General features: G+C 43.0%; 1 long non-coding RNA gene across 1 annotated transcript in view; it reads left to right on the top strand.

Annotated features, from left to right (window-relative positions):
• LOC126354770 (uncharacterized) overlaps window positions 1-5,181 on the top strand; it is a 202,700-nt gene extending 197,519 nt beyond the window's left edge. Inside the window, exon 3 of the long non-coding RNA XR_007565380.1 lies at window positions 2,963-5,181. This is a non-coding gene — a long non-coding RNA (uncharacterized LOC126354770). The remainder of the gene's footprint in view (window positions 1-2,962) is intronic.
• The last annotated feature ends 13,319 nt before the right edge of the window (window positions 5,182-18,500 follow it).

The following is an 18,500-nucleotide window of genomic DNA, read 5'->3' on the forward strand; positions in this document are numbered from 1 at the left end:
GATACAGGATTTGGGCTGGAAATCGTTAAAAGAAAGGCGTTTTTCGTTGCGACGAAATCTTATCACGAAATTCCAATCACCAACTTTCTCCTCCGAATGCGAAAATATTTTGTTAACGCCGACCTACATAGGGAGGAACGATCACCACGATAAAGTAAGACAAATCAGAGTTCGTACGGAAAGATATAGGTGTTCATTCTTTTCGCGCGCTATACGAGATTGGAATAATAGAGAATTGTGAAGGTGGTTCGATGGACCCTCTGCCAGGCACTTAAATCTGATTTGCAGAATATTCATGTAGATGTAGATGTAGACACGGGGAAACGAGCTATACCCGACTCTAATCTTACACGTGGTTAACGGCGAGGGCTGCTGAAATGGCCAGACTGGACGCTGTTTTTAGGCGATTTCTCACATCCCACTGGGTAAATATCGGGCTTGCATCCATGTCTCGCCTCAGATACATTTAAGAAATTTTCTCACATTTGCTCATGGGATTTGCTTTAGACGCAGGCAGATTGGGCCATCAGATTTCCTCCTGGGGACTGATTAAGACACTGACGACCATAGATGTTCAGTCTTTTCAAACACATACTCATCATCGTAACAAGCATGGTTCTCAGCGGTTCTTTGTCAAGAACTACCCTGACTCTGTTGTAAAGGGAAAGTGATCAATGACTAACATTAAAACTGTTGTTGGTGTTGTCTTCAGTCCAGATACAAGTTTGATGCAGCTCGCCATGTTACTCTATCCTGTGCAAGCTTCATCATCTCCCAGTACCTACTGCAACCCACAGCCTTCTGAATCTTCTTACTGTATTCATCGCTTGATCTCCATCTACAATTTTTACCTTCCACGCTGTCCTCCAATACTAAAATGGTGATCCCTTGGAGCCTCAGAACATGTCCTACCAACCGATATCTTCTTCTAGTCAAGTTGTGCCACAAATTCCTCTTCTCCCCGATTCTATTCAGTACCTTCACATTAGTTATGTGATCTACCCATCGAAGTTTCACCTTTCTTCTGTAGTACCACATTTCGAAAGCTTCTATGCTCTTCTTGTCCAAACTATTTATCGCCCATGTTTCACTTCCATATATGGCTACACTCCATAAAAATACTTTCAGAAAAGACTTCCTGACATTTAAATCTATACTCCATATTAGCAAATTTCTTTTCTTGAGAAACGCTTTCCTTACCATTGCCAATCTACATTTTATATCCTCTCTACTTCGACCATCGTCAGTTATTTTGCTCCACAAATAGCAAAACTCATCTAATCTAATTCCCTCAGCGTCGCCCCAATTTAATTCGACTACATTCCATTATCCTCGTTTTGCTTTTGTTGATGTTCATCTTATATCCTCCTTTCAAGACAATGTCCATTTCGTTCAACTGCTATTCCAGATCCTTTGCTGTCTGTGACAGAATTACAACGTCATCGGCGAACCTCAAAGTTTTTATTTCTTCTCCATGGATTTTATTATGTAATCGGAATTTTTCTTTTGTTTCCTTTACTGCTTGCTCAATATACAGATTGAATAACATCGGAGAGGCTACAACCCTGTCTCACTCCCTTCTCAGCCACTACTTCCCTTTCATGTCCATCGTGTCTTATAACTGCCATCTGGTTTCTGTACAAATCGTAAATAGCCTTTCCCTCCCTGTATTTTACCCCTGCCACCTTCATAATTTGAAAGAGAGTATTGCAGTCAACATTTTCAAAAGCTTTCTCTATGTCTACAAACGCTAGAGACGTAGGTTTGCCTTTCCTTCATCTATCTTCCAATGTAAGTTATAGTGTCAGTATTGCCCTACGTTCCCCGAGGTCGGATTCTGCCAGTTTTTCCATTCGTCTGTAAAGAATTCGCGTTAGTATTTTGCAGCCGTGACTTATAGAAACTGATAGTTCGGTAATTTTCGCATTAGTCAACACCTGCTTTCTTTGGGATTGGAATTATTATATTCTTCTTGAAGTCTGAGGGTATTTTGCCTGTCTCATAAATCTTGCTCACCAGATTGTGGAGTTTTGTCAGGGGTGGCTCTCCCAAGGCTGTCAGTAGTTCTAATGGAATGTTTTCTACTCCCGGGGCCTTGTTTCGACTTAGGTCTTTCAGTGCTCTGTCAAACTCTTCACGTAGTATTCTATATCCCTTTTCATCTTCCTCTACGTCCTCTTCCATTTCCGTAATATTGTTCCCAAGTACTCGCCCTTGCATAGACCCTCTATATAGTCCTTCCACCTTTCTGCTTTCCCTTCTTTGCTTAGAACTGGGTTTCCATCTGAGCTCTTCATATTCATACAAGTGGTTCTCTTTTCTCCAAAGGTCTCTTTAATATTCCTGTAGGCAGTATCTGTCTTACCCCTAGTGATATATGCCTCTACATCCTTACTGCTTAGACATTTTGTACTTCCTGTCGATCTCATTTTTTGAGACGTCTGTATTCCCTTTTGCCTGCTTCATTTTCTGAATTTTTGTATTTTCTCCTTTCATCAATTAAATTCAATATTTCTTCTGTTACCCAAGGATTTCTACTAGCCCTCGTCTTTTCCCCTACTTGATCCTCTGATGCCTTTACTATTTCATCCCTCAAAGCTACCCATTCTTCTTCTACTGTATTTCTTTCCCCCATTCCTGTCAATTGTTCCCTTATGCTCTCGCTGAAACTCTGTACAGCCTCTGGTTCTTTCAGTTTATCCAGGTCCCATCTCCTTAAACTCCCACCTTTTTGCAGATTCTTCAGTTTCAATCTACAGTTCACAACCAATAGATTGTGGACAGGGTCCACATCTGCTCCTGGAAATGTCTTACAATTTAAAACCTGGTTCCTAAATCTCTGTCTTACCATTATATAATCTATCTGAAACCTTCCAAGGTCTCCAGGCCTCTTCCATGTCTACAACCTTATTTCATGATTCTCGAATCAAGTGTTATTAAAACTATGTATTTTTTATTTCAGGTGTTTCGGCTTGCGCCGCTATCCGAAGGGGTTGGTCAGGCATCAGCAATTTACCGTCTCAGCGAAATCGACAACTTTTCAAAATGACCAGTAGCCTGTCTTACGGGCAAATCAGTGCTCTCAACGGCTGTGAAAACATCCAGACGGCGAGACTTCCTATATGGCGAGCGGTAGCACTATTTCAACAAGAAGGGAAAGCGTACACTAGCCAGCAGAAACGAACTCATCAAGTGGCATAGATTGGTCGATATCAATTCAACATGTGTTGTGCTCTGAAACGCAAAAAGAAGCAAACCTTCAAGCAGATTCCTGTTCATAAAATGGAAGAGGACTGGTGGCATCTTCAAATGTAAAGATGTTAACGATACAAAGGTTAACAGTGGTTTACTGAACATGGCCTCTGAAATGGCTTAACCATATAGTTAACAGGGATGCACAGTTTAACGGCAACTTCGAACCATAGCAAAACCTGGCGTTTTTCAATTTAACAGACCATTGTCGAGACGAAAGAGGCGGATGTGTAATAAAACCTTCCAGGAATGGCTGAGAATTTAACTCTTTAGCTTCATATTCTTGGATTTGGAGTCTGACACTTTCCCGCTTAGCCACGAAGCCTTGATTACCCAAGACGAATTCCAGGGTGTTTCCTTAAACAGGCCAATGCCACTTCCTTAGCCTGCTGTTCTCCAACAGAGGAAGTACTCAGTGATGATAACCTTTTTATCATTTTGAAAGCTTTGTTTAATGCAGTTTATTAATTAATATGCTACGCAATCACTAACGACTCATGGAAATGCAGTCTATCTATTCAAAAGCAGACAGGTATATGTGACTTTATATTAATGTGAAGACTATCAAACTATAACCATCCTTAAAACACAGCAGTTATGCTATAGGTTTTCTGAAAATAAAAGCACTAATTCCCTGCCCAGTCCACAAGCAATGATGAAAGATCAGGTTTGAGTGTCCCGTTAAAAACGGAATTATCAGAAAAAGGTCGAGACTCCCTCTGTTCAACAGTCAAAAACGACGGATAAAGAAAGGGGAATGAAACAGTGGATAAATAAATAGATAGCCGTGTGGTACTGTCGGCTGTGAGACTGAGGAGCTCCTCCGACTTCTAATCGAAAACGGTTTCCGTCCTACACACACATGGCCCCTTTCTACATGTTGCATGGTAGCTGTGTCTTCAGCGCGTCTGTTAAGTGTAGGTGACTATAATGGTTGTGTGTACAGTATGGAGTCACATTCGTTTATTATAGTGGTGACAAAGGGGAGAGGGTGAAGCCTGGTGTCGGCACATACCCTACTACATCGGAATAGCACCAAGGGGGCACCGCGCTTAACATCCCCATTCGACATCCGACGCTCGATTGCCATCAACAGTGTCACTTACCTTAACTGCTTGAAATACTGCGAAGATATGAAACTTCCTGGCAAATTAAAACTGTGTGCCGGACCGAGACTCGAACTCGGGACCTTTGCCTTTCGCGTGCAAATGCCCTACCAACTGAGCTACCGAAGCACGACTCACGCCCCGTCTTCACAGCTTTACTTCTCTGCCAGTACCTCGTCTCCTACCTTCCAAACTTTACAGAAGCTCTCCTGCGAACCTTGCAGAACTAGCACTTCTGAAAGAAAGGATTTTTTTTTTTACATGGGACCTGCTATACTGGACGTATATTATAATGTACAGACTATCTTTATACTACGTTCGTATAACCAATGTACTTTAATATACTCCGTATCCATTTTGTACTGTTTTTGTACCACACAGTCTGTAAACCGTATTTTAATACCCTTGTATCCTTACTCCGCAATAGCTTATTACATAGTAATAGTCCTGTCTCCGTAGCGCAATAAATAACAATAATTCTGTTTTAATGAGTACGATATATTATAAATTAGAGCTCATGTGATGTTTGCAATGGAAATTGTCTATCTAACAGAAGCTACCATGTACATTTGTGTACTCTCAACTTCCCTGCCATTACAGTTGTCCAACGTTATAGTAAAAAATAATTTAGCTGATCGTAACATTGTTGGCAGATAGAATGAGTTTTGAACACTAGGACTCACGTTGCCCGGCTAATATCACGACCAAAGTTCTGTACAGTTGCTTTCTTCAATATCATTGTCTTTATGAATGTTAGTTGTTACTAGATGATTGCTTTGTAATCCGTAAACTGGTTAATAAAAACCAGTATTTTGAAACAAAAGGCAATTTGTTTGCTTTTTTTAGCCTGAAATATGAAAATTTCCTACAAAGAAATGTCGAAAAAACCCATTAGCATGATTTGATATTTTTAGTAAGATTGGACGGGCGGGATATGGAAATACTGGTGTTTCCAGTTAGCGCTGGAAATCACGTCCGGTATTCTTCAGTTTACGTTGCTTGTACTTTAGAGTGATTACTAAAGTAACACCCTTTCCACAGACGTATCCAGCGATGCTGGAAATCGATGATGCACTGATGCATTTATCGTGGACGCTCGCGTGGGAAAGCGCAGCGTAAGTATTAACTAGTGAAATACTTGCGAAGTTGTAAGGACGTAGCGACTGGACTGTTTTGCAGATAACTTTCCTCAGTATACACGTTAGTTCTGCCTAGAAAATACGCGTACCGTCATGTTTCTGACTTTGATACAGGTCTGATTGTAGCCTATCGCGATTGCGGTTTATCATATTGCGACACTGCTGCTCGCGTTAGTCGAGATCCAATCACTGTTAGCAGAATATGGAATCGGTGGGTTCAGGAGGGTAATACGGAACGCTGTGCTGGATCCCAAAGGCGTCGTATCACTAGCACTCGAGATGACAGGCATCTTATCCGCATGGTAGTAACGGATCGTGCAGCCACGTTTCGATCCCTGAGTCAACAGATGGGGACGTTTGGAAGACAACAACCATCTGCACGAACAGTACGACGACGTTTGCAGCAGCATGGACTATCAGCTCGGAGACTGTGACTGCGGTTACCCTTGACGCAGCATCACAGACAGGAGCGCCTGCGGTGGTGTACTCAACGACGAACCCGGGTGCACGAATGGCAAAACTTCATTTTTTCGGATGAATCTAGGTTCTGTTTACAGCATCATGATGGTCGCATCCGTGCTTGGCGACATCGCGGTGAACGCACATTGGAAGCGTGTATTCGTCATCGCCATACTGGCGTATCACCCGGCGTGATGGTATGGGGTACCATTGGTTACACGTTTCGGTCACTTCTTGTTAGCATTGACGGGCCTTTGAACAGTGGACGTTACATTTCAGATGGCTGTACCCTTCATTCGATCCCTGCGAAACCCTGCATTTCAGCAGAATAATGCACGACCGCATGTTGTAGGTCCTGTACGGGCCTTTCTGGATACAGAAAATGTTCGACTTCTGCCCTGTCAAGTAAATTCTCCAGATCTCTCACCAATTGAAAACGTCTGGTCAATGGTGGCCGTGCAACTGGCTCGTCACAATACGCCAGTCACTACTCTTGATGAACTGTGGAATCGTGTTGAAGCTGCACGGGCAGCTGTACCTGTACACGCCATCCAAGCTCTGTTTGACTCAGTGCCCAGGCGTATCAAGGCCCTTATTACGGCCAGAGGTGGTTGTTCTGGGTACTGATTTCTCAGGATGTATGCACCTAAATTGCGCGAAAATGTAATCACATGTCAGTTCTAGTATAATAAATTTGTCCAATGAATACCCGTGTATCATCTGCATTTCTCCTTGGTGTAGCAGTTTTAATGGCCAGTAGTGTAAAAATACTAGAAGTGTAAAATGAAAGTACTGATTGCGGTTTTCGCTCACGTAACGCGTCAACAAGCCCGGCCAATGGTGTCAGCCGTGCTTGATTTTCTTACACTTTTCTTACGCGGCAACGCGAGTTAGCTCTGTGATTTGATGCTCTCTTTTCGCTGTCATCTCTCTATAACAACTCGTTTGCATATGTCAGTATTAATTAATTGTACAAACTGTCTGTCTAAGGCATTAAGAAATTTTGGTAGGCCATTACTCTTCGACTGAATACGGAAGGGGAAGGGTGGTACAATTATTCATTTTAATCAATTCAAAAATCGAGATAGGCAGCACCTACACCTTCCCTTTATAAATCAAGGTCCGACCGGTATACATCATGTTGCGATAGGCCATGAAGCCCATAAAGTTATTCAAATTACAATAGTTCTGCAGTTAAGGCACTGGACTGAAGACGCACTATAAAGCATGTTACAATCCTTGGAAGTTACGATGTTCGGCTTATGAATTCACTGGCAACCGTATAAATAATTAATGTCATGGACTTTGACTAAGAGGGGTAGGAAACAAATATAAACCTGGATTAGCCTCGTCGGTACATCGTCGTGTGTTAAATCACTCATCATATCTCCATAAACGCTTACTAATGTGTGTTTCGCTCCGAAAGCAAGCGTGTCATTAGTAACGTGTCACATAAAATACTGAAACCTCGCGGGTAAAACGTCGTTCTGCTCGCGTGAAATCATTCTGCACACAGTGACAGCAGCTTAATGTGCTCTGCGAATGCGATTATTTGTGATTCGGTAGGCTCCGGATTTGTAACATGATGATAAAAGCCTGCATTTTAGCGCCAAAGGCACGTTTAACTATATATATCTGCCATTTGATTCTTACTGAGTTCTTATAAATATCATTATCACTGAACAGATACGACGACGTGCATTGTCTTTTCGGAATATCTTGCGAATTCCCAGTAACCTGATACGGATCCCATATACTTCGGAGTGGTTTTTTTTTCCTTCATTTTTCGGGAGGAGAGCAGTTTATTTGTTCCTCTTAATCTCAGACGTGCAATGGTTCCGATGAAAAGAACTCAGTCGATTTTCTTCCTAATGCTTCCCCAGACGGAATTTTTCCTCCACCTCTAATGATCTCGTCGATGACGAGACGTTAAACACGAATCTTCATTTTTCCTTCATTCCTGTCTCAGGATGTTCTCGAACAGTTCAGCAGTTCTGTGAATCTTAAATCTCGCAAAATAAGCCCACTATAAACATGCAGCTGTTCTTTTACTTTCCTCTCTTTTTTTGTTACTTCTAGACGGTAAGTGTTTCAGACTAAGAAATAATATTCCAGAATCTATTGGACGAGAATGTTGTAATCGAACTCATGTTAGCATTTTTCCAATTAATCTATCTGGTATCTTCTCCTTCCGCAACTAAATTGATGTGATTGTTCACCTTTAAATAACTGCAGCTGAATACTGTTAGACATATTGACGATTACGACTAAACCCAGAGATAGATTGGCGAGAGACTTCTGGAACAGTACCTGCTTTTTCCGCCTGTTTTCGAGTATTATATTACCTTTGATCATGTATCTCTGGCGCCGGTGTCTGCGCGATGCTATGATCATTTGCAGGTCTCGCTGCGTTTTGCGCTGATTTTTTTGTGGTACTGTCTTATTGTATAGAACGGTTTTATCTGCAAACAGTGTCAGAGGTTTAAATCCCGTAACAGATTTCTGTACATCTTGACAAACACCGAATACACTGTAATGTGTCCTCAGCACCGCTAATCACAAAGCCAGTTGGTACGCAACAAGTATCAGTGAGATATCTATACAAAAACAAAACTGCAGCTCCTTAAAATCGGATATGATCGAAAGTGTATGATCTGCGCTTACGTGGACAAATTACGCTAAGAAATCCGTCGATACGCCATAAGCGCGCTATCGTCTTCTCATTTCAACATGTGTATGTCGAACCTCTAGTCTGTGTTATAAACGAAACCCATTTTTCACTATATCATTATCGTGCAAAACTAACTTCTTGCGTTAGTAGTTACAGATAACTTTCTGCGTCATCAGCTCGCTGATTTCCAAAGACAACTGCTGGGCCTGAAGCTAAAATGATTTCATGCCATAAGAGAGGATCCATGAACGCCTATATTATCATACGAATTTTTACTGTTACATGATGTCTTTTCATGTTGGAAATGTGATGCATCCTTCCTCACGACAATATTTTACTCTCAGGAATAAATTTAAAATATTTATCCATACTGGAGGAAAGAGGACACATTACAAAAACTTGCTGAAATATGTTGTATAGAACTCGAATGATTTTTAAATCAAATAATTTTTCCCTTATTTCTGCTTTACAAAACGTAAAAAATGCATTAGTTGTTTCTGCTACAACTGGTTGCATCCACTCCTTGAAGTCCAACATACTCTCCTCCGCCTCTCTCTAAGTTTGTATATATTGGTGTTTCAGCTTGGTGTGATAATTAACTATCACAGTTACCAATTGCACTATATTCTTCCAACACTCACTGCTCACACATTCATAAACGAGAAACTTCACACAAGACTATTGTGACATTTATCGTATTTCCAAGAAAGTGCAATTGCATCAGTGGAAGCTCTTAGCTATTTACATGGTGACAATTATTAAACTAAATAAAAAACGTAAATTAGTTACAAACTATGGCGTGCACCCACTCCATTCAACATGAAAACGTCACTACGGTATTCGGATTTAGGTTACGACATGCTCGATACTCCTACCATCATTGGCGATGATGTGGAGCAGACGAATAGTGAAATTCTGCATGACTCGCTGAAGTGTCCGAACATCGACGCTGTCAATGTCCTTCTGAATGGCTGTTTTCAGCTCAGGAATGGTTTTGGTATTATTGCTGTACATCTTGTCTTTAACATAGCCCTAACAAGAAGTAGTCGCATGGGTTCAGACCCAGAGAATATGTTGGTCAATCGAGGCCTATCCAGTGGCCTCTGGATTCCCGAGAGCCAATATGCGATCCCCAAAGTGCTAATCCAGGACATCAAACACTCTCCTTCTTCGATGGGGTCGATCTCCGTCTTGCATGAACCAGGGATACTTTAGATAATGGGGATGGAATCATATGCGGTTCAGGCGCTCAGTCCGGAACCGCGCGACTACTACGGTCGCAGGTTCGAATCCTGCCTCGGGCATGGATGGGTGTGATGTCCTTAGGTTAGTTAGGTTTAAGTAGTTCTAACTTCTAGGGGACTGACGACCTCAGATGCTAAGTCCCACAGTGCTCAGAGCCAGCCATTTGAACATTTTGGAATCATATTCCAAAACCTTCACGTACTGTTCGGTAGTCAGCATGCCATCAAGGTATGTCGCACCGATTATTCCGTTACTGGACACTGCGTACCACTAGTTGAGGGTGAAGAGGCTCCTCGATCGCGAAATGCGGATACTCAGTCCACCAAATGCGCTATAGCGTGACATTTTCAAATGCAAATGGCCGACAACAAGAAGGAGCGTGGGCATGCGCGTACTAGTTCCCATCATGCCCCGCATCCAACCCTGCAGTTTGAACGGCTAAACGCAAACTGTTCAGAAGTTGCGACGATTTTATTTCATGTACACTCCTGGAAATGGAAAAAAAGAACACATTGACACCGGTGTGTCAGACCCACCATACTTGCTCCGGACACTGCGAGAGGGCTGTAAAAGCAATGATCACACGCACGGCACAGCGGACACACCAGGGACCGCGGTGTCGGCCGTCGAATGGCGCTAGCTGCGCAGCATTTGTGCACCCCCGCCGTCAGTGTCAGCCAGTTTGCCGTGGCATACGGAGCTCCATCGCAGTCTTTAACACTGGTAGCATGCCGCGACATCGTGGACGTGAACCGTATGTGCAGTTGACGGACTTTGAGCGAGGGCGTATAGTGGGCATGCGGGAGGCCGGGTGGACGTACCGCCGAATTTGCTCAACAGGTGGGGCGTGAGGTCTCCACAGTACATCGATGTTGTCGCCAGTGGTCGGCGGAAGGTGCACGTGCCCGTCGACCTGGGACCGGACCGCAGCGACGCACGGATGCACGCCAAGACCGTACGATCCTACGCAGTGCCGTAGGGGACCGCACCGCCACTTCCCAGCAAATTAGGGACACTGTTGCTCCTGGGGTATCAGCAAGGACCATTCGCAACCGTCTCCATGAAGCTGGGCTACGGTCCTGCACACCGTTAGGCCGTCTTCCGCTCACGCCCCAACATCGTGCAGCCCGCCTCCAGTGGTGTCGCGACAGGCGTGAATGGAGGGACGAATGGAGACGTGTCGTCTTCAGCGATGAGGACTGCATACGACCGAGGCACAAAGGGCCAACACCCGGCATCATGGTGTGGGGAGCGATCTCCTACACTGGCCGTACACCTCTGGTGATCGTCGAGGGGACACTGAATAGTGCACGGTACATCCAAACCGTCATCGAACCCATCGTTCTACCATTCCTAGACCGGCAAGGGAACTTGCTGTTCCAACAGGACAATGCACGTCCGCATGTATCCCGTGCCACCCAACGTGCTCTAGAAGGTGTAAGTCAACTACCCAGGCCAGCAGGATCTCCGGATCTGTCCCCCATTGAGCATGTTTGGGACTGGATGAAGCGTCATCTCACGCGGTCTGCACGTCCAACTGAGGCGCCAGGTGGAAATAGCATGGCAAGCCGTTCCACAGGACTACATCCAGCATCTCTATGATCGTCTCCATGGGAGAATAGCAGCCTGCATTGCTGCGAAAGGTGGATATACACTGTACTAGTGCCGACATTGTGCATGCTTTGTTGCCTGTGTCTATGTGCCTGTGGTTCTGTCAGTGTGATCATGTGATGTATCTGACCCCAGGAATGTGTCAATAAAGTTTCCCCTTCCTGGGTCAATGAATTCACGGTGTTCTTATTTCAATTTCCAGGAGTGTATTTGCATAATTGTCGCCCTGTAGCTGATATGTCAAGCGTCCGGCTTTCTACAGGCAGGGAATCACGAAGTCAAATATCATATGTTACAGACGATAAAACGGTGTGTATTATGATTTCATTGCATGGATATGCACATGCAGGAATGTCCAATGTTAACACCAGATCCATGATTGCTACCTGTTATATTACGGAGGAAAATGAACGTTAAAAGAAAAAACAGATCAAATGGATTTTTTTAAATTATTATTATGAAGATTGTCGAATAATTAAAATGGCTAGAAATGTCTAATCGTATCACAAAAATGACAAGGAATGCCAGCAGTATTTTTTTTCCGAAACAGTAGTGGCTTGCTGCCACTTCAAAAAGGCTAGAGCTAACTATAAAACGCTAACTTTGCAAAACTGCTTGCACGCTGCGCTGCCAGGCAATATGCTCAAATAAAGTACTTTAACTTCTATTTGCTCCATACTGTAGTGAGATGTGGCATTCTTTCCAACGTTAAAACGAATTCCGATTGTTAGCTACATTTAATACACAGCAACGTATCACCAAAAATGAACCAAACATAAAATACCTAGTGACCACAATTTTCATTGCAATCCTGGAAATTATTGCTGCAGAATGCTAGGAAAGTATTACAGAAACCATGACCAACAGTGAAAAATATACAATTCATTATCGAGTTGTGCGCCTATTACTTTTCTCATAATCGAATGGTAATACTGAAAAAAATGTGCAAATGCAAAACAAATCGTTCTTAATTTTTTAAAGGAAAAGTGAAAAACTAAATCCAGAAGTTGATGTAGCATTGCAGTTTAATGAGCTTTTATTATTTACAGCACGAAGATTGGAAAACTTATTTTTCTTATGTACTGTTATCAGCCACTTAGAGGGAACTGCTCGTTATTTTCTGGTGTGATCTCTTCTCTTTCTACTGCTCATTACTCAGATTGTACCACACAAAACCTGTAAGCCTCACCTACCGGTTACTCATCTCTATTCGAATTGCTTGTGAACTGGCAACACTGTTTCGAAAGTTGGCTACACTGCATTTTATCGGAAAGTTGAGTGCAGCTGTGAGTTCGTCCATCAGTTGTTGTGAGAAGCTCGTATTGTTGGGGCGTTACAGAAATGAGGCAGTTTGCATTAGAGCAGGAAATTGATATTGTTGAGTGTTACATAACGACAGGCTCAGTTAACCCTTCGGTGGGCGCGCCTGCGGCAGATAGTCGCAAGATTTATTTTTCTGCTAGTATCACAGACAGCGTTACAGTTGCGTCAACGTCCAGATACATATTTGTTGTTCTCAACGGATATCACCACTTAACCACGTTTGCGCTATTCATGCTTTCAGCAGTTTGGTCGCTATTGTTGTTTGAAACGTGAGTGTTGCGATTGCGGCGTGTTTGGCGCTAAGCGCCTTGTGAAATAAGTATTTTCTATACTTGTGTTTTCCTTTCGCCTCAAGGCAATCTTTCTTTTATATTAGTAAATAATGAATATTCGAATCGAATCAATGTTCCAATATCCAATTTTCATTACTTTTTACAGTCTTGGGTACTGATTTTCTACAATATATTGCTTTTACAAAAACATGTGTTTCATTAGGTCTCATAAAAGCGTGGAAATGGAGATAAAGAAGACATTCGACAGGCACCGTCTAATTGTACGTCCTGAAGACTATGAGAAAGTACTGCGAGAATTGTCAGAAGAAGAATTACAAGAATTGTCAGATTCATGTGAATCTGAATCGGAAGAGGAAGTTAATTGAAGAAGAAAACCACAGCAGCGACTCCGAACAATCAACAGAGGAAACAGATGTCCACCTGGTTTAAGAGGGGCGACAACAGAGGATTACTGATTTTACGTAAGAAAAGATAAAGAAACTGTTCGCATAAGTGAACCGCTTCCTCCTTCTCATAAAACCAAGGCCAAGAACATCCTAAAAGTTTTGCCAGGTCCAAAATCAAGTGCTGAAATTACGGAAAAAGAAATTGGTGCATTTCACCTATTTATTACTGATGGGATTATTATTTTTCCTTAGGTTAAAAATGTAAAACTAATTGCGGTGCAAAAGCCGCAATGCGCCCACTCATGGAAGAATGAAAGCCGCGCCCATCGAAGGTTTAAGGGATGTAAAGAAATATTTCCAGCAAAGTATCATGATGGATGTTTCCCACGACCAGAACTATTCAAGATCTGTGCAAGAAATGGAGGGCTATAGGATCCGTTCAGAATGTGCAGAGGAATAGACGACCGACAGTGAGAACCCTTTAAACTATAGACAGAATTTAGGTGAACATTATAAGATGTCCCAGCAAGTCAGTAAGGAGGTTATTACAGTACGTTGGTGTGTATCATACCTCGTGTCATCCTGTACTAAAAGATACGAAATTAAAAGGTTGTCGCGTTAATGTGGTACAAGAGGACCAAGAAAAAAAAGACTTAATTATTGTAACTAGCTGTTAACAACAACTGATAACGGTTGTTTGGACCCCTTCCTTTACTTCACGTCATATGAGGCTTGGTTTCATTTGTCATGTTATGTAAGCGCCCAAAATCGCAGATAACTGCTCGCAGGTCAATCCACGTATTCTGCAAGAAGAACCTCTCCACTCAAAGAAGCTAGGTGTGTGGTGTGCGTTGTCTGGTATCCGCATTATTGGCCCCATATTTTACAATTACACCTGAAACAGTGCCAGATATCTAGAGTACTTCGACTCTTCCTATGAAGAGTTGACAGATGCAGAAAAGCAGTCTGCAGTACTCCAGCAATGTGGAGCAACCAATCACCCATCCAACCCAAGTATAGCCCACAACACTGTGTTCCCTGAAGACAGGCTTGTCAGTAGATCTCACTGACAACCATGGTCCCCGGACCTACCATCGTTTACGGGGGCGTTTACGTGGCGCACTAAAAATCAAAGTGATTTCCAGCATGGAAATCCAGACACAATAGAGGATCCGGAACGCAACATTATTATCAAAATTAACAACATCACGCCTGCAGAATTACAATGTGTTGCTGGTAACATCATCACACGAAGTGAGCCATGCCTGGATGCCCATGGCCACCACTCCCGGCTCCTATTATAAACAGGTAATTACATGTTTTTCTAACATTGCTATTTTCTATTCCTTTTTAGTTAGTTCATTGTTACGTAACTCAGGCGTGAGATGTACCGGTTTTATGTGGAACACATTCTATATTTCTGACTTTCACAGGGCATCAAATAACTGTTAGGTAAGGGCAACAGCTAAAATTCATAATTAACAAAATACCGAAAACTTATCCGTTCACCTTTGTCTTCAGACATACCTATTTATTCTGTTTCAATATGGCAGACTTCGCGCATGTGCACTAAATTTTGGTCCAGGAACTGCAGTCTAGTTTCCATTCTGTGTACTATTTATTCTGTGGCACGGGTAACGTACGGTCTTGCGTTAATTTTTTGAATGATATCGTCACCGAGATCTCGAACATAGGATATAGCACCCGGCCACAACACGTCAGAAATGTAAAGGCTGCTATCTAAATTTACCGGTTACACGAATTACATGTAGTAGTGTGTTGTGTACCCAAAGGCATGCGACGCCATCATTGCGCCAGATGTTGGACCCTTATGCTGATGACAAATGCAATCAGACAACGTCCGTTGACATCGGAGCCCCCACACGGATAGACCATCGTGGTGCTGTACACAGAACGGGGACTTGTCTAAAAAGACGGCGTGGAGATACTCCTGTACTCAGATTGCTCTTTCACTGGTGCCACGTCAAGGAAAGCTGTAACAATGGCCGCCGTCCTGACGTCGTCGAAATATCTGTGTGAATACTTGTGTTGCAGCAAATAAATCCACATACTGACTCAAGGAACGTGGAGCGGCTGGACGATTCTGCACTAGAGCGCTAATCGCTCGGGGTCGCTGAGATCCCGCAGGGCTTTGAGTATGGCTTTCCTGAACCCATGGATCCATATTCGTATGACAACCGTGAAACGGCGACCAGCGGGAGGAGCAATATAGCGGAAAGATAAATCGAAGTCTCGATAAGCCACGACCCTGCCGCTGTCGAGGTCGGAATACCCTTGTAGAAGTTTCTCCTTCTCACACGAGAGGTGTAATGGGCAATAAAAAAAGTTGCTGTTATAAGATCGTACAGTCCAGAATCGGTACGCCAATCAGCAAATTGCCGTGTATGGTAAAACACAGTGTCCCGTTACGTGAAGAAGTCCGTAACTGCTTGCAGCACATATTCTTCCGCCAGCAATAGTCGAATTTTTAAGACCTTTTTAAAGGACTGAAGGCGTGATAATCGCATGGGTACCGTTGTCCAGTGAAGAAAACACCAGTTCCTTGAAATCAATAAACAATGGACCCCGGTAATCAAACAACAAAATGGTTCAAATGGCTCGAAGCACTGTGGGACTTAACATCTGAGGTCATCGGTACCCTAGACTTAGAACTACTTAACCCTAACCAACCTAAGGGCCTCACACACATCCATGCCCGAGGCAGGATTCGAACCTTTGACTGTAACAGCAGCGCGGTTCGGGACTGAAGCGCCTAGAACCACTCGGCCACAGCAGCCGGCAATCAAAGAACAAGGTAAGCATCACCTTACCACCAGATAGCTTATTCTTCAACGCCCTGGGACGAGGGCAATAGTTGACACCACTGCCCCATACACATTTTTTTATTCTCCGATGGATGTCTACCAGTGTTGGTTCTTCGGCAGCCATGTTGATCCCGTTTGGAAGCATTTTGTAATAGCGTCGCCATATTTCAGTTTTCCGCGTGCACCGCAAACAAGTCGAAAAGACACGAATGCCACACTAATCCTATTGCTACATGTCGGTGTTTGTATACCCCCATCAAAGACGAGCGAAGTTGCATAGACGTTATAGCAACACTCTTAATCGGAAATGTACTGATTGCCCCTCACAACGAAATTTTCACACAAAGAAATATCACTCAAAAGCAATTTCTCAAAGAGAAGGTCGCTGTGTAACCTTTCCTTACATACAAAATGTAGACGGCATTACTCCGTCCTATCTTGTGTGGTTGTGTTGCAACGCATATCATTTGCATATCCGAACAGTTAGTAGTCTTCATAGCAATTTAACATTTACTGCATGCCGTCGTCTTTGTCATGCAATTTTTATGGCCTATTGTGTTACCCAAATACTCACAAAGTGGTTTTCATTTCCCGCTTGTATGAAATGTCCGAGTAGCCATCACCCAAGATCAGAAGATCATAGCATATGAAACGAATGTCGGTGAAGAGGAAGAAGGATGCATGAAGCAGAATTCAAACAGTGATTTAGCTTGCTCTGTAAAACGCCTATTCGAATAAACAATAAGTGAGGATCGTTCTGTATCTGACAGCTGCATTCCAAGACGTTGGCATGCAGCTGCTCGTAATGTGTAAACATCTCCATTCCATCTGGTGCCCTGCAGTTTAGAAGTTTTTAGAGACGCCAACTCCTAATATCCGTTTTGCGTTGCATGGACAGTGACTTTAACGAAGATGCACAAAATTAGATACCCAGACGAAGCCGATAAGGAGGGAAAAGAATGAGATGTGGGCACTGTGTTGCACTGAGATACCACACAAGAAGAGTTCGCGACAGATGGTCCAGAAATACGGTGGACATCCGCCCATAACAAGAATATCGCTGCGCGCAAACCAATCACGCTGCGCCGGCCGGGGTGGACGAGCGGTTCTAGGCGCTACAGTCTGGAACCGCGCGACCACTACGGTCGCAGGTTCGAATCCTGCCTCGGGCATGGATGTGTGTGATGTCCTTAGGTTAGTTAGGTTGAAGTAGTTCTAAGTTCTAGGGGACTGATGACCTCAGAAGTTATGTCCCACAGTGCTCAGAGCCGTTTGAAGCAGCCAACCACGCTGCCCGCGAGAATAGTGCACCCTGGAGCGGCAGTGCCACTAGGAAGAGACGTCCGGTTAAGTAACCGTGCACGAGCAGAAGTTACGAGTTGCAAGTTGTAAGTCAGTCATAGCGTTGCTAGGGAGTTCCTGCAGAACGTTCGTCATGTTTTCAAATTGTCGTGTGAGATAGAAACACTGGCCGATAGACAGATAGTGGTTGGTCTTCTGTAGAAGCAGAACGGTGAGTAGAATTATCGTGTATGGTCAGATACCGCCTGCCTAGAGATTTAACTGAGCACTATTAGTCTGGAATTTTTTTTTCGAACAACATATCAAGACAGAATTTTACTTTTCTTCCGAATTTGGTTCGGAGAACATTATTTAGCTTGTATTCCTGGAACACTAGTCAAAACAGGAAAGATAAGTTAAACCTGCATTCTACAATTGCTGCAGCCAGCGTTGTGAAAGTTGTGTAATATATTTACTTTTCAGTATTCTGTCTTACTTCCATTATGTGTGTGCTGCCTTAGAACCCACCCATTTGTTGGACCAAGACACCGTTATTAGTCTTTTTGAACGGGAGCAAGATTGTTATCAAAATGAACACCCCCAGTCTACAACAGTCACTGATGTAGAATTTATGGGGAAAATTGAGCAAAAGAAAGAAAGGAAGAGAAAGGAAAACTCGTTTAGGAATAGAACGACGTTTCTTGAACAAAATGTTTTACCGTCGCAATTCAAAAGACGAAAAAAATGTTCAGAGAAATAACTACTTAGAAAAAAGCCTTATACAGGTTTACTACTTTTCAAACGTAGTAATAATTAGTGGACGGCTGTATGTAAATTGTAGAAATGTCTTAGAATATGAGACTTTTTGTTTGAGGACTTTAATTATATAACATAACTTAGAAAATTTCT

This window comes from Schistocerca gregaria, chromosome 3 (genome assembly GCF_023897955.1).
Source record: "Schistocerca gregaria isolate iqSchGreg1 chromosome 3, iqSchGreg1.2, whole genome shotgun sequence".
Lineage (NCBI taxonomy): Eukaryota > Metazoa > Arthropoda > Insecta > Orthoptera > Acrididae > Schistocerca > Schistocerca gregaria.